The sequence below is a fragment of the Engystomops pustulosus genome, chromosome 5, assembly GCF_040894005.1.
Source record: "Engystomops pustulosus chromosome 5, aEngPut4.maternal, whole genome shotgun sequence".
Taxonomy (NCBI): Eukaryota; Metazoa; Chordata; class Amphibia; order Anura; family Leptodactylidae; genus Engystomops; species Engystomops pustulosus.
The window spans coordinates 40291967-40309937 of record NC_092415.1 but is presented as its reverse complement, the minus strand read 5'-3'; the positions used below and the strand labels follow the sequence as shown (position 1 = coordinate 40309937).

Sequence of the window (17971 nt, the reverse complement as noted above, 5' to 3'; positions counted from 1 at the left end):
CTATAATACTGCCCCCTATGTACAACAATATATCTACTATAATACTGCACCCTATGTACAAGAATATAATTACCATACCACTGCCCCTATGTACAAGAATTAAACTACTATAATAATGCCCACTATGCACAAGAATATAACTACCATACCACTGCCCCCTATGTACAACAATATATCTACTATAATACTGCCCCCTATGTACAAGAATATAACTACTATAATACTGCCCCCTATGTACAGGAATATAACTACTATAATACTGCCCCCTATGTACAAGAATATAACTACTATAATACTGCCCCTATGTACAAGAATATAACTACTATAATACTGCCCACTATGCACAAGACTATAACTACCATACCACTGCCCCCTATGTACAACAATTTATCTACTATAATACTGCCTCCTATGTACAAGAATATAACTACTATAATACTGCCCCCTATGTACAGGAATATAATTACTATAATACTGCCCCTATGTACAAGAATATAACTACTATAATACTACCCCCTATGTAAAAGAATATAACTACTATAATACTGCCCCACTATGTACAAGAATATAACTACCGTATATACTCGAGTATAAGCCGAGTTTTTCAGCACAAAAAATGTGCTGAAAAACACTAACTCGGCTTATACTGGAGTCAAAAAGCTAAAAAAAAAAAAAAAAAGACAAAAAAAAAAAAATCTAAACTCACCTTTTCAGCGGCCGCGCAAGTCTTCTATGCGATCCCTCTGGCTGCGGCACCAGGTCCTAGTCACTGACTTCAGCCGCCGCCGCGATCGTATTGTGTGTGCCAGCAGCCGGCACACACTGTGATGTCAGCGCTGCGGCTGACGTCAGAGCTGCGCGCCGCACGGACCTGGCGCCGCAGCCAGAGGGATCGCATAGAAGAGTCGCGCGGCCGCCGAAAAGGTGAGTTTAGATTTTTTATTTTTTTAAATTAACTGTCTGGCTCCATAACGGGCCGGGGACCCGGCTCCATAACGGGCCGGGGACCCGGCTCCATAACGGGCCGGGGACCCGGCTCCATAACGGGCCGGGGACCCGGCTCTTTAAGAGGGCACAGGGGCTGGTGGCTACATATTGGGGGCAGGGGCTGACAGGCTACATATTGGGGGCAGGGGCTGACAGGCTACATATTGGGGGCAGGGGCTGACAGGCTACATATTGGGGGCAGGGGCTGACAGGTTACATATAGGGGGCAGGGGCTGACAGGCTATATATTGGGGCAGGGGCTGGCAGGCTATATATTGGGGCAGGGGCTGGCAGGCTATGTACTACTGGGGGCTGGCTGGCAGCTATATACTACAAGGGGCTGCTGTCTATATACTACTGGGGGCTTGGTGGCTATATACTTGGGGGGGCTGTGACCAATGCATTTCCCACCCTCGGCTTATACTCGAGTCAATAGGTTTTCCCAGTTTTTTGTGGTAAAATTAGGGGCCTTGGCTTATACTCGGGTCGGCTTATACTCGAGTATATACGGTACTATAATACTGCCCCACTATGTACAAGAATATAACTACTATAACACTGCCCCCTATGTACAGGAATATAACTACTATAACACTGCCCCCTATGTACAGGAATATAACTACTATAATACTGCCCCCTATGTACAACAATATTACTATAACACTGCCCCCTATGTACAACAATATTACTATAACACTGCGCCCCCCCCCCCCAGGTCTTATCTTCCTCCTCACCCCACTCAGGTATCCCCTCATCTCTGCCACACCCTCCTAACGCAGAACTCCCAAAAACATGGACTGAACATTGGCAGAGTGGGCATCTCCAAACGTGCCCTGAGAGTGTGAAGACTCCATGCCGTGGAATGGAGTGGGGATATGGGAAGTTTGTAATTTGACCCCACATTCAGACACATAGAAATATTTTCCCACTAGAAATCTCTCTCTCCTATTTGATTACCACAAATATATAAAAAAAGGAATGATCTTCTAGGATTTTGTCCCTGTCAATGTCAGGACAGTTTCATGACATTACCACACAGGATGATCAAAACACAAGCGCTTACTGTTGATTCAACAGACGGAAACAACAATCTAAAAGAAAACCGGTCATTGTTTGAATCTGGTTAAAAGCAATTGACCATTTTCTTGACAACTTGGGAAATAAAAACCCCATCAGATATCAAAGGGACAGAAAATGTACTTTGTGAGTCATGTAATGAAGCGGCTAAGCAAAAGTGACAGCAACATTTATGGAAGAAAAATAACACAGGGATTGTTCCTGTCGTGTTACTAGTAGTCGCTGCATAAGAAATGATGTGCTTAAGTGATTCAGAAGTTCATTACAGACGTGATGCTGACATGGCCTTCACTTCTCATTCACGAGCTTCTGTCTGACAATCCCGCTTCTTTGTTATGAGTGGTGCTTTCTGGAGAGGGCTTCATTGTCTGGTTACAACATACAAAGACGAGCAACTGTAGACTGTACTATGTCCACGTACAAAGACGTGCCAGCCTTCAGCGAGTCACTCCCGAATTTAACCTAAATATTTCCAATATTTTAGTCAGTCAGTGCAGCTGGAACATGGAGAGGACACAAGTCCAAACAAATGGAAATGGAGTACCGATACTGGATCAGGGAAGAGCCAAGTGAATACTACATTTTTACATATTGACAGCCAGTTTGTGAAGCTTCACTTCCAATATGTGACAGTCAAAAACCTACCAGTAAAAATATAATCAGTCTTCCTTTGCCTTTGATGACCCTTTCTAAAACACTTGATGATTGACTATGTTTCCGTAATCGGGAAGCTTAGCAGTCACTACAAGGAGGGACATTTACATAATCTACATAAAAATAGCAGATATTCCCTTTAACATTTTCTATACGACACGTGACATGCCAGTCTAACTAGAAAGCTACCTTGGTATGTAGTAATAAAGTTCTTGGCTCTCATAGTTCAGCATGGCAGGTTTTAGATCTGGAAAATTATGAAGGTTGTGTGTCTTATTAGGAATTGGAATGGTAAATACATTGGCTGACAAACAGTTTTTCGAGAAAAGCTTCAAAGGAACTTGCTTCCAATTTTACATTTTGAGATAAAAACAAAAAATATAGATCTGTTTTGTGCATTAGGAATGACATTTTTGATCGATTTAGAACAATGTGGATACATATCGGCACAAACGACTGACGGCTATTACATAGGCAAAGGACACTGAAATATACAAGGTCCCCACCTTAGGTCTCCATGTGACCTGCAAGCAAAGGTTAAGAATGTTGTCCAATAAAGTCTCCCTAAAGATGTGACCAGGGCAAGACAAACCTATTGAAGATTATTATTCACCGGATCCAATTTAGCGAGTGACAAGCGGATAGAAGGCATTATCTGCCAGCGAGCGAGGTCCCTTGTGGGTTTCTGGAAATATATTCTCATACTGTGGTAGCTAAGCGTTTGTCACATTCATCCTTTACCCTGATGAGCTCACAATGATAGATGTTTTTAGGTTATGCAACTTTTTTTGCCTGTCCTACAATACCATACCCTCTCCTTTATTGAAGGGACCTATGATACTCCCTAAACTTCCTTACACCACGATTAAAATGTTATACTAAAGTATTACAAAATGGTACATATAAAACATAGGACTTATTACAAAGAGAGGTGTCCACTATGGTTTTTTTTTTCTGTTGCCAAGAAAATTTTCCATCATCAAACGAACAGGTTTGATGAAAAGCATTGCTTGTGAGGTTTTGTCCGACTCCCTTAAATACATACATGCTCCACATTGAGGTGCATATGGGAGAGAAGAGAAATCTTACAAAATGATAGCCCGATCCTAATCTTCAAACAACTATCATCAACAGAGAGTCAAGTGGTCTCCTTACCACCCATTGGATTGTTGGCCGGTCCCATTCATTTAATGTGGTTCAGATGATACATCTCTAATTTTGTGCTTCCTACATAACTTTGTATTATAATTACATTGGTGATTTGCCTTTTGACAATCAACCAACATACAACTAACTCAGGATCTATTTGAGAACAATACCTACTTATTAAATACCGTAATTCGTAAAGCCATGTATGAGAACTCCGATGATAGAAAACATCACACGTTTGTGCATTTAATTTGTGAACATTTGGATGCCTCTCCCCAGCCTAAATCTGGAACACTCTATTTCTATACAGGCAGTCCCCGGGTTACATACAAGATAGGTTCAGCAGGTTTGTTCTTAAGTTGAATTTGTATGTAAGTCGGAACTGTATATTTTATAATTGTAACCACAGACAGAAATTTTTTTGGACTCTGACAATTGGATTTTTAAAAATGTTGGATTGTCATAAGAACCAAGAATAACAATAAAGCTTCATTGAAGAAACCTTTTATAATAACTACAGCTGATTATTATATCCTAGGGCTAAAGTACAGTAAATTGCCAACATCCAAAGGTCCGTTTGTAACTAGGGGTCGTCTGTACGTCGGGTGTTCTTAAGTAGGGGACCGTCTGTATTTAAAAAAAAATTCCCTACATCTGCTTTCTTCCTTCCTACTGACAGCAACATAGGTGGAAGACTGACTCCTCCAAGTCTGTACTGAAATTAAACTTGAAAAGAGGATAAACTATTAGCTCATGTGGATGTCTGGCTACACATGAATGCCTATCACTTTAGACAACTCACACATTCCTGTTGGATGAACACAACAAAAGCCTTATTAAGCAACCACAAATATCCCTGGGGAAAGAAAGGAAAAAAAAAAAACCCTTAATTTAGAAAAGGCTGGTAATGCCACAATCAGGACTCCATGGGAAATATATTTACAACTTGTGGAGTGAAACCAAAGCTACGAATTAGAACAGAAAAGGCTGAATGCAATCTCTAGTAGGTTGATGGTGGCTGTGGCAGGTGTCTACTCAAGAATTGTAAGGTTTTAAGTAGTATTAAGTTCTTCATATAAAAGGTTCCTGGAAAGAGGTTTCTAGGTGGTACACATGCACTTTGTACAGGACATGGAGCTGAATTTTGGAAGAGGTTTATGATACTGTCAACGAGAACACAGATTTCCAAGATTTCAGCTAAAGGGAGCACCTATTCACATTTTACCATAACATTTGGCAGAATGGTGTCAGAAGTCTACAGGTCTTTCTCGTATATACAATGGTGGCCGGTTCTATTAAAAAATGACTTGAGAGTATCTCACCTAAACAATCAAAATCTATATGACGTAGAGGGTTGTGCCACCGCAGACACTTATCTCCTACCCACCGGATAGGAAATACACCTCAAGTCAATGGAAGTTTAACTGCTGGAATCATTAGCGTCCCCATAAAGCAATTCATTCCACATCTTTGCAGACCATCTTTACAGGTGCATAGAATCATATGTTCAAGGGTGTATTCTAGGGTGGGTAAGCGCTACAGAAAATAAGCAGCTCCCACTACATCAATGTCTCATATTCAAAAAGTTTACTGACATGATACATGTGATGTTAACGCATGGTTTAAGGACATCTACCACCAGAATCCAGGATTGTAAACCAAGGACACTGACATACTCTGTTTGGATTTACTTGTCTTTAAGCGTCTTATTGCCGTTTTTTTACAAAATGGGGGTTTTAAAATTATGAAAATTAGCCTGAAGACTCATTTGTATAAGTTGTTTTCCCTTAAATACAAGGGCATAAGAATCTTAAAGAAGAACAGATCCTGCCAGAGGGGGCACATACCAGTATGTCAGTGTGCTTGGCTTATAATCCTTCATCCTGGTGGTTGATGTCCTTTAACGCTTTGTTAACAGCCATTTAATTGGGTAAATATCTCTTCAGCTGCTCCAATGTGTTTTGAAACGGCACATGTGAATGCACCCTCAAGGTCACAGTGGTTGAACTGGCAGTGATCTAACACTTAGGCCCCTTCTCCACTGGCGTTTTTCACGCGCGAGTTCTGCGCGTGCATTTGACGCTCAGAACTCGCATTGCACTCTGTCCCATTGTATTCAATGGGTCTTTCTCCATTAGCGTTGTTTTTGACGCGCGTGCTTGCGTTCGTTTGCACGCGCGTCAAAATCGCAGCATGCTCTATTTTTGCGAGTCACGCGCAATTTTCACGCCCCATTCAAGTCTATGGAGATGCATCAAGAACGCATTGCACTCGCAATCATTGCAAGTGCAATGCGAGTGCAATGCGTTTTAAACGTAAGGGTTGCTAGGTGACCAGAATAACATTTCCCCTGCTCGCGAACGATCATTTAATTAAAAAAACACAGTGAAGAACAGTGAAGAATAGAATAAAAACAGTGAACACAGTGAACACAGGATCATTTAAGATAAAAACACAGTGCAGAACACAGTGCAGAATAGATTACAGATGTTCTGCACATCTGCTTACTTGTCGGGAGATACGCGCGGAACGGCGCGAACAAAATAGCATGTGAAGAACAATATATATGTGTGAAGAACACATTGCAGATGTATTTAAACATCTGCAATGTGTTCTTCACACACATATATATTGTTCTTCACATGCTATTTTGTTCGCGCCGTTCCGCGCGTATCTCCCGACAAGTAAGCAGATGTGCCGAACATCTGTAATCTATTCTGCACTGTGTTCTGCACTGTGTTTTTATCTTAAATGTTCCTGTGTTCACTGTGTTCACTGTGTTCACTGTTTTTATTCTATTCTTCACTGTTCTTCACATCTGCTAAATTGTCGGGAGATAATATACGCGCGGAACAGTGAAGAATAGATCGCAGATGTTTGCAAATTATCAGAAGACATTATTTGTCAATTAAATAACACATTTTAATCCCAAACCATGGTCCCTTTGAAAAATGCTCGAGTCTCCCATTGAATCGCGCGTCAAAAATGCGCCGAAAACGCAAAAAAAACGCAAATTACTCCAAGGAAAAATGGAACAAAAACGCAGCCAAAACGTCAGTTTTTCACGCATTGCACCCTGACGTGAAACGCAACGCTAGTGTGCAAGAGGCCTTATCCTCTATCCAATGTATAGGCATAACTGTTTGGCAGAGCAATCCCTGTAATACTGACATCCTTTCTCTACGAATTCAATTCACTATACTTCAAAGTGTAGCAAAACGGTGGAAGTCTTAATACATGTTCTACTCGCTTGAGATTCTTTTCAGCAATGAGGTTTGGATTACGTGAATTATTCATGTCCAAAAAAACCACCAGACTCTTGAAAAATCCTTACAAAATATGTGTTACATAGAACCTAAAATTAACCTGTTACTTATAAAGGATGAAGAGCAGTTTTCAATAAATGCCTAAAAAAAAAAAATATATATATAAAAAAACCCCACCAAAAACATTTGCCTTGTTCCTTTAGACAGAAGTCTGCATCTCTGTAAACTCTCTTATCACCCAGGTATTTTTCTATTACTTAATCCACTTACATTGAACGAGCTTTGTTTAAAACACAGAGCTGGGATATTTGCTTAGTGAAGTCTTATCTGGATGAATACGAGATAAAAAGGTTTTGTGATAGCATGAGAAATAAGCCGAAGCCAAGATCTCACCGAGACAAGAAGTCTCCCCCAAACACTGTAATTGTAAATCAATAAATCCTTCGAGGACAATAAAACTGGCACTTTAATTTGCTGTAAAATTAGATTTTATGATGGTCCTATATTTTTAAAGCTACATGACATAATAAATGTTTCATGAAAAGTTACGACCATGAAAGCTTTCAGTGGTCAGCCACTTGGTCATCCGGATTTTCATCTTGGTTGATTTGCTGGAGTTCCAATACAGAACAACTGGGATGTACGGAGCCCTGTGCCTAATGTTATGAGCCTTTAATGCCAATTCTAATTTACAGCCTATTCATTACAGCCATAACATTAGCCATAAAATGAATGGATGGTATTGTTTTAATATGGCAATGTCAGCTTTAAATTTAACTACGGCCCATACATCAAACACTACTATGACAAAATAGAAATGTTACCTCTTGTGGTAAGGGGATGCAACGGGATTCTACAATATTCTACAAACATCTTTACCATGGGGGATATAAAATCTCAAAACAGCAGTTTGCTAGTGGTTAAACCCACCACATGGCCCTCAAATCCCACATCTAGTTATTTAAGAAGGACCTGCTCCACTTTTTGCATCCTTTAATTAGGTATAGACTGTACAGATTCCATTCAGATGGAATTTTTCTCTTGTCCCTATAGTCCCCAAACATTTAGAGCTGTTAGTTTTTGCAACCAATTTGTTAATTAGGTGATGTACTATCAGGTAGGTGGTTTCGGAATGATATAGAATGTTCAAGACCTACCAATTATAATAGGGATGTTGTGTGACCAAACTATCAGCAATAATTTCTCGGGAACAGTGTAGGGTAAAAAAAAGAATCAACTGCACCAAGATCAGTGGAGCAACACTTCCAGGAAGCAGATGGTGGAGATGGTGAAAGGTCCTCTGCAAAGAAGAGGGTCCTACTTGAAGGCTTGTGAGAAAGTCAGCTGACTAGTGTGTATGTTTCTCTTCCATAAAGATGCTGGTGAACCGGTAAACTGATTGCTCAAAAGGTCAGTCAACAATAGGGATGCTCCTTAAAGGGGTATTCCGGGAATATGAACGTCTGACACAAAAACTCATGATGATATAAATAAATGAATATAACAAAACTCAATGTCATTAGTCACAAAATGGAGCTTCAATAGTTTGATTTTCTGATTTACAAAATTTATGGCCCCTCTAAAGTAGGTGGAGTTATCATTAAGATGGCCGCCACTGTAAACTACAAGTTCCATGATCCTTTAGTTCTCAGTAACTCCTCCTCCCTCTTATGCTCTGCTCCCAGTGATGATATAACAGACTTTTTTTGCTCTGTTACCATAGTAATAATGTGCAACTGCCATCACCACACCACTGGCCATCCTGGATGCACTGCAACCAACCGACTGCAACCAACCGACTACAGCCAAACATAGTGGTGATCACATGACCTGCCCAGGCAGGTGCAGGACATGTGATGTGGACATGTGACCAGCAGCCATCATCTGTCCTGTGTATGCTCTGTAACGGACTGATTAAAGGGCCAGTAGCATTTTAATTCTTCATTACAGTCTACCGTATTTTCCGGACTATAAGGCGCACATAAAAGCCTAGGATTTCCTTAGAAATCCAAAGTGCGCCTTATAGTCCGGTGCGCCCTATGTATGGCGCAGAGGGGTCCTTTCAGGGGGGAGGATGGCAGCGGACCATACTTACATAGGTCCCCGCTACCGGAGACAGCAGATCTCCAGCGGGAACTGCAGACCACGCGGCACGAACAACTTCTGCCGCGTCGGTCTGCAGTTCCCGCAGGAGATCTGCTGTCTCCGGTAGCGGGGACCCATGTAAGTATGGTCCGCTGCCATCCTCCCCCCTGAAAGGACCCCCTTCCCCGCTCACCTCTCCGGTCGCTCCGTCTCCGCTCTGCCACGCCCCCGGAACTCCGCCATGCCCCCGGCCACCCTGCGCCTTATAGTCCAATGCGCCTTATATATGGAATAATTCCATATATAAGGCACATCAGACTGATGCGCCTTATATTCCGGTGCGCCTAATGGCCCGGAAAATACGGTAATATAACCAGCATTTTCTGCTAAGGGGAGCAAAATTTTTAATTACAACTAATTACACATTAGCTTATATTTTGAGTACCCATTTGTATATAAATTATGCTTATTCCTGGAATACCCCTTTAAGTAAAATATCACTATACTTTGGAAGCCGAGTGAGTTAAAGGGAACCCGTCATCAGACAACCACTAGCAGTATGTTGTCAAGCAGCTGAGCAGTTTCTAGATCACGATTCTTTCATGGCCCAAAGTGGTGGCAACATCCAGAAAATCAGCTTTGAAAGGAGATGTAAATTGGCTTTATGAAGTCAAGGTGGGGGAGATTTTAACACTGAAGTCACGCTCTCCCCGTCTCAGACCACCCCCTCCTCTGTAATTGGTCCTGCGTTCAGGGACATAAGTGACTAGATCTACTGAAGTGCCACGCATGATTTCAATCACAGGGAAGGAGGCATTCAGAGGCAGGGAGAGCTTAACTTCAGTGTTAAAATCTCTGCCTCCCTGACTTTTAGCCACTAGTCAACATCTCACTTCAAAGTTGATTTTCTAAATGATACCACCAAGTTGGGCCATGAAAGAAACATGATCAAGAAGCTGTTCAGTCGCTGGACAACATACTGGTGCTCATTTATTTGGTCAATATCGGTTGACAGGTTCCCTTTAATGTTGTGAAACTTGCTCCGTGCATTTTGCTGGATGTGTCAGACTGAACCTCGAATCACTGAACTCAGCATGTCCATGTATCGAGGCTCAGGGCTGGAAATTCAGCAAGTTCATGAAGCAAGATCCTTCAACATCACTTGATTGAGGGCAACAGCCTTTAAAAATCATGTTAATAAAGACAATCTTGATGACAACTCATCTGTAATTGGATAGATAGATAAGATACATAGATAGGAGAGAGATCGATAGATAGATCGATAGATAGATAGATCGATAGATAGATAGATAGATAGATAGATAGATAGATAGATAGATAGATAGATAGATAGAGCGAGCATGTCCATGAATTCTTTAGGTATTGGCTGCTGTATGTCAACTAGAGATGAAGCAGGCTGGGGAAAGTAAAAATGAAAAATAAAAAAAAAAAATATCAAAATTGATCAAAATGATAAGGAAAACCAATCACAGTTAAATTTTACTGTGAAGTAACAGAAATATTTATTCATTGTTACCCTAGTGATAAAAATGCAAACACACACATACTGTACAGCTTCTATGATTGAGACCTGTGATGCAGGAAATCTCAATCGATGATCAGTAAAGATTACCAACTGGAAGCAGGTTAACGGATAAAGACTAGCTAATCATTAGGGAAGGCCAAATACGGAAGGCATAATAGGGCTTTAGTCTTGAGCACTTTCCAGAAAATACCATATCAATGTGATTAGAGTCAGGTATACATGGTTATACATCCATAATATGGAGCTTTTCCTAAAAATTCTGTAATTCCTTAATTTCCTTAAAAGAGAACCTTTCACTAGTGGTACCAACTCTTTGCACCCAGATTCTGCTACTCCCCCAATTCTAGTGCAGCTGGAATTCTGTGCGAAATCAGTGCCACAAGTATCCGACACAATATTCAAATTACACTTTTATACAGTCAACTGGGTTGTCTTGAATTGTGACAGACCATCTAGAAATTCCCACCTTTGTAGAGGCGCTGAATCCAATTTTGGGTTTTAGTACTAACAGGGGAGATGGCGGATGGATGGCTGACTATTGGCTGTCTGACTGAATGCACCTCCCACTGGTTCTGGTCTCCCTGGATTCTGCAGCCTACCGTACAGAACCGTATGCAACACATATTTAAAATGTTCTGATATACTTACAGAACGGAAATACTGGAAAAAATATGGCACAGAACGTCTCGCTCACAGCACAGAACGGTGGACAATAAGACCATGTAAATGGATGGCCATATCACCATCGAAATGAATGTGGCCGCACGCTACCTGCATGAAAACGTTACGGTACAGCTACCAACGTACAGCCATTTTCATATGTTCGCATGAAAGAGGCCTAAGACTGTGCCAAACTTTTAGACAGTTCTCATATTTTTCCCATTGTCTGTCTTGGCTTCATTGGCAGGACCAAATATAATTTAGCATTGCCAAAGCTTTATAAAATATGGGATTGTGGGAAATAATGGGTACATGGTCATGGGGAACAGGATGAAGGGGGACATGGTGTTTGGGGGTTTATTATAGTCCAGGTATCATATGTCCCTCAGATAATGCCATCATACTAAGCTTACTATAAAATCCAAGATGAAGGGGAAACTCTCATCAAGGTATTGTATCATTTCTCAGTCTAGGTCTCTATTTGCAATAAAACACGTCCGTCAACAGAGGAAATGAGGAATGTTGTGTCTTAACAAAGCTTTACAAAGCTATCAAAATCATTGATCGGAAAAATAAACAATCAAGATTGATCTATGTGGACGACCCCCCCCCTGAGCCCGGTGACATGAACGAATACCACGTCTGCAAGGAGTCTGACATAGCAAGAACAATAGTCGGGTAGATTTTCTTTTATTATTACTATTGCAAAAAGTTGTAAGGTTTTGCTTCCATTTGAATGATTATGTTAAGGGAGCATTGTGTTGGCTGTACCCTGTAAGCTGACGGCCTATTAGTCTAATATCATCAACACAGTTACAGGTTTGGAAAAGGCTCTGTACGGGGCGCCTTGATTTCTGTAATTAAATTGCACAGTGAAAGGGCTTTAATTGGTGAATAAAAAATAATTGTATTGTCAAAACTTTGTTTATGCAAGCAATTAAAAGCCTCTATACACAGATTGCCCCTCAACAATGAACGGCTTTGGGAAAACTGTACAACGGTGACACAGCCGAGAACTGATGGGGAGCAATGGGTTGATAAACAAGGAAATAGATCGCTGTACAGTCTGAGCTATTGTTCGGTAATGAAAATGGGTTGGGAAACAGCTCCGGTGGCATCTTTACTAACCCGATTATTATCGGACAAGGATTACATTGGGGGGGACTTGTAGAATTTAAAAAAAAAAAAAAAAAAAGAGGGCAAGCACCTGGTATATTTTATGCCACTTATTAATCTTCATTTTTTTTAAAATATTAATTCATTTATTCACATAGCGCACACAGATTACGCAGCGCTACACAGAGCTTCGCAAACCACTCCCTGTCACCAGTGGGGCTCACAATCTAATCAACCTACCAGTATGTTTTGGAGTGTGGGAGGAAATCGGAGGACCTGGAGGAAACCCACACAAACACGGAGAGAACATACAAACTCTTTACAGATGTAAACCTGGATGGGACTTGAACCCAGTACCCCAGTGCTGCAAGGCTGTAGTGCCAACCACTGAGCCATTGTCCTATAGTTTATGCTCCTCATAGGGATTTCATTGGAACACTATTGCTCTGTAGTCAGCACTACTAAACTATTTTTATGGTTTTAAAATTATAACCCTTTATACTAAACCTATAATAACAATTTTGGAATATTCTGATGTTTATATACTGTATAATGAAACCAGAGTTATTGTAGCTATAATTGGTGTTTGAGGTTTACATAATGTGTTTCTCTCTCTTAGGCTACAATTTTAGTAGACATTGGGTGTTCCAAAGGTGGGTCTCATGGAATCCAAGGTGTCTGGCTTTCTGGTGGTCTTAGCTGCCATCTGCAACAATGACCTTAGGACTGGGTAAAATGACGGCTGGTCACAGGTCATTGATGACTGGTTGTAGCCGATATAAATCTTTGCGAGATTAAATCTTTGCAGCCCACAGGGGGAAAATGGACTGGGATTGGAGTTAAGAGGTAATTTTTCTACAACTTTTGAGCAGTTTAATAATTTTTCACTAAATAAACCCTTAGGCTACATGCACACTGCCATGAGCCCGCCGCACCGTAGCACGGCGGACACACGGCAGCGCGGGGAGAGGAGGTGGAGGTGAGCACAGCTCACCCCCGCCCCTCTCCATAGGAAGTTTTGGCACCGTACCGCTCCCGTACAGGGCCGTGAGCCCATAGAAGTGTATGGGGGACGTATATCAGCCGTATATACGTTCCCCATACATGTGTGTGAATGCAGCCTTAAAGTAAAAAGACATGTATATCCAGTAATAGATTCAGGAATCCATGAAGATGTTGAACATTCCTGAAGCAGGTAATGCCCTACCTCCATTTCACAATGCGCTGGCGGCCTACCAAATCAGGTGATATTACTATTAATTTACAATTAGCAGCCAATTCACTGCACACATAATCTAGGTGGTGTTGAAATGTATCATATTGCATCTTTTCTCCGAGCCATATGAAAGTCTGTGAATGTGGACTGTCAACTGTTCTCGATGAAGGAAACCTCAGGTTAAACATTCTTCATCCACGGTGAAGAGTGAACCAGTGGGAAAGTAGTGCAGACCGCCACAGGCATTTCTTCCTGGATCCAGGCCAGGTTATAAAGCACAAATTGTGTGTAATTAATGGCCGTACAGGTTTTATAGTTCTCTCTGGTATGCAAATCTTTACATTTCTTTCAGAGAGAGACGACGAGTACCAAAGTATATGATCAGCATTAGGTTAGAGGAAAAAACTCTTGGGGGAACCAGTCTGTGCCTGCCAAGCTTAGCCTTTATTACATACACACAAGGTATGCCATGGTGTACTACGTACTGCTTTTTATGTGCATGTTCATCCACGCATAAATGTGGGCAATTATACATAGAAAAATACTCACACAAGTGTTATACATCTCCAAAAAGCCACATTTCTCAAGGCTACTAGAATTCTTGTGACAGAAACCCAGTCCCACCAACACATTATGGAATTTTATGGTGCGATTTTGGGTGGACCTCAAAGAGTTTCCACTGAGGCTACATCAGCATTGGAACTGCAACTCAACTGCATTGTACAAACGTTTTTGATGGGATTTCAGATGCAGTTTTTTAATTTAGTAAGTCATTTCCATTTATTCAACACGTGAGTTTTAACTGCAACAGGTGAACACGGCCCAACCTGTTCAAATGGTTAAAATGACTGTAGCCCTGCAAACATTTTACACTAACGTGTGTATTAGGGTCAGAGACTAGTGTATCAGGGTCTGTTCAAACTGCTACTATGTTTTTTTTCCTGGACCTACTACAGAGAGGACAGGACTGTTTGCGCTAGATATATCTTTTCACTGCATGCGGTTTATTTATGGTTTTATGATCTTGACCTCCTTTGAGAAATGGCTTCCATTTGCGTTGTCCTCATAGCATCACTTTGTCATATGTCTGGACCTCAAACAGCTAAGTAGATCCAGGTTATCACCATAAAACCTTATGTCTAGGAAGGAAGCATTAGAAAATTACAATAAATTATTTAAAATCTGGCTTAAAAAAAAGAAAGAGCTGTGTGTAAAACCACCCAACAAGGGTTTTGATTCCTACAAACAAGGCCCTTATGGGAGAATATGCCAGAAGTCTGGGTTCGACTCTCCCCCACCCCTGCGCCAGTAACACAAATTACGGGTATTAATGGTTTAAATGCCACCGGCACCATTTAATTGGCAGTGTACGTGCCACCTTTTACTTCGGGATCGTCACTACCCGATGATGACACAGAGAGCGTTGATGCACTGGAAAAGTTGGATGCATGAGGGCGACGAGGGTAACATCAGCATTCAGCGCCAGCCCAATCACGATTCTTAACGGTGGAGGTGATCAATCTGATCTGCTCATCCTTACTCATTATTAAAGGGTTTTGAACCCCTAAACCTCCTTAAAGATGTGTTGGGAGGACTTGCCATTTGTTAATCTCCATGTTTTCGCAGTAACCTTGGTTAAAACACCACACTTATCTTTGTAGGATCTCATATCGCTAGCACCTATATGATGGATTAACGGACCTGGACCCTCTCTCTCAAATGGCTATAGCAGATACATGGTCATAGCTCGGTAAGCCTACACACACACACAGACATATACATACATATACACATAAGAAATTAGAAGAAGTACATTTCTCACGACTCTCACACAGTACCTGGGACCTAAGTGCTAACACAACATCTTTTTATACTAATGAAATTAGTATAGATTTTTCTTTTCTGAGTAGCTTTAATCCAAAAGACAAATGTCTTTAAGCTCAGCATTATTGCAGGTTTTTAGCAATGATCCATATCTTAGAACATGCTAAAAATGTGCAGACTGCGGTATTGTGAGAGTACGGAGAGCTAGATCAGCATTAATGGGACAGAATGGAATGAAGAGACTGTGCCATCACATTAATAGATGATGAAGATGGCACTAAAAGGTAAGCAGTACTTTGTAGGTGAAATCTTCTTTAGCGCAATGACAAATTATAGTGATTAATATCAACCATGTATAATTGGCTTGAAAGGCCCATCTCACATTACATAGAGGCTGTCTGTACTGGAGCCAAAGATCTGAGTCAGCAGAAGTATGACGGAAAATAGAGAAACTTACAGTATGTACAACTAATGGCAGAGATATAGTAGTGATAGGTCAGGGATATCTTGAATGTTATTTTCATGGGTACTAGACTTGCACTAGATTGCAGACAGTCAGGACCAGTCCATCAGATACTGAATATAAAAATTTGGAATAATGGTAAAGCTGTATAAGGTTGAAGATGCAAGCAAAAGTCTTATGAAGCCTAGCATGGCCAAAAAAATGGCAACTTTTTTCAAAACTCTCATACCCCCAAATTTACTATAGCCTGGTACTGGTTAAAGATGACTTCTATGGCAGGTCTGACCTGGTGAACAGTTATTCCAGCATAATGTGCAAATCTAAATAAATTTCCACCATGGAATTTGTCTAGAAATTTTAAGTGCAGCTTCTGCTCCATATGTGGCTTCAGAATTGTATTTTTAAGTTTTGACTATAAATCTACAGCCACAGTCTTCTTTTAATACCGGTTGTGCACAAATGAATAGCTTTAAACAACCCGTTCCATATGCCTGCTGGCTTTAGCGGACCACTGAAACAGGTAATCCAGCAGACACACAGAGCGTTTGATGGACCAAACTCACTCATGTACAACCGGCTTAAAGAGAACCTGTCAGCACATATTTTCAGAAATACAGCTAGTGGCAGGTTCCCATAGAGCCCTAGTAACTGACACCCTACTTTTAGCAAAAAATTGTTTTCCTCAGATCCCCATATATTCAACTTTATAATTTTACCTGGTATCCAGTGATATCTATAGCCAATCGAGGTGGGCGTGGCCTCAGGCTTAATCGAGCAGCTCCTCTCCATGCTTTATCAGTAGAAGTAAAATGTCATGTGACATCATTGCAGGTCCTTTAGCCTCCCAACATTATCAAACTGTACACCATGCACATATCTGAGCATGGTGCATGGATAGGACTAGAAGTTTACGAATGTTAGGAGGCTAAACGACCTGAGATGTCGCCCTGGTCACTTGACATTAGGTTCACTCACCCTGACTCGCTCTAGATACACCTGGATACCAGGCAGACTCAGGGTGTCAGTAGCAACAAAAACCTTTGTGTTTTTCTACTGTATATTTTTCCCCAAAAAAATGTATTACCAATACATGAGAGCTCTGGGAGAAAACTGGAAAGCCAATAACATACAGTTCCCCAGCTGCTACTATACTACCATCTATAAAACTTACCCCATCCTGGACCTTGCAGAATGTAAACAAACTTATGCAGGGTAACTTTTATTATTGTATTGGTCAATTACTCAGTTGATTGGTGTATTATCCATTTTAACCTTTATCATATTTAGAGGACAATAAAATCAATGGTGCCCTACAAAAAAGAAGGGCAACAATAGCCTAATCATAAGCCCGAGACAAAAAAAAACAAAAAAAAAACACTTTATAGTAAAATGAAATATCGCCCCACTAACATTTCCCACTAAATTTGGCTTTATGAACTTTGTTATTAAATGGGCAGCAGCCAACAATTACTGCAAGAAATTATCTTCTGTAAAAACGATTAAAAAAATGAAGCCAAAGTCTGTAAATATTGCCGACCTTTAAAGGTAATCTGTCACCTCCATAACTGCTATGTTACATATGGCTATACCCACACATGTCACCCTCATCTCAGTTAATTTTCAGATGCTCCTTCCAGACCAAAATGTAACTATAGAAATATTCTAATTATGCGCCATTGGGGGGCATTAGTTCCTTCCATCCTTCCCCCTTCAATACCATCACTCCTGGGACCCGCAAGGTGTGAGCGGAGCACAGGGGAGCTCAGCCAAAGCACTTTAGCCTCATTTGCTTATTTCTAAAGTGAAGTTTTGGCATGGAAGGAGAATCTGAACAATAAAAACAAAATGTATGGTTGACATGTGTGGACAAAGCCTCACATAATATAGCAGTTTGGGTTTGTAAATCGAGAGGACAGATTCCCTTTAAT

General features: G+C 40.9%; 1 protein-coding gene across 4 annotated transcripts in view; it reads right to left on the bottom strand.

The window, feature by feature from the left end:
• The window catches only part of STAU2 (staufen double-stranded RNA binding protein 2), a 166287-nt gene that overhangs the window by 21128 nt on the left and 127188 nt on the right, over positions 1-17971 (bottom strand). The window lies entirely within an intron of this gene.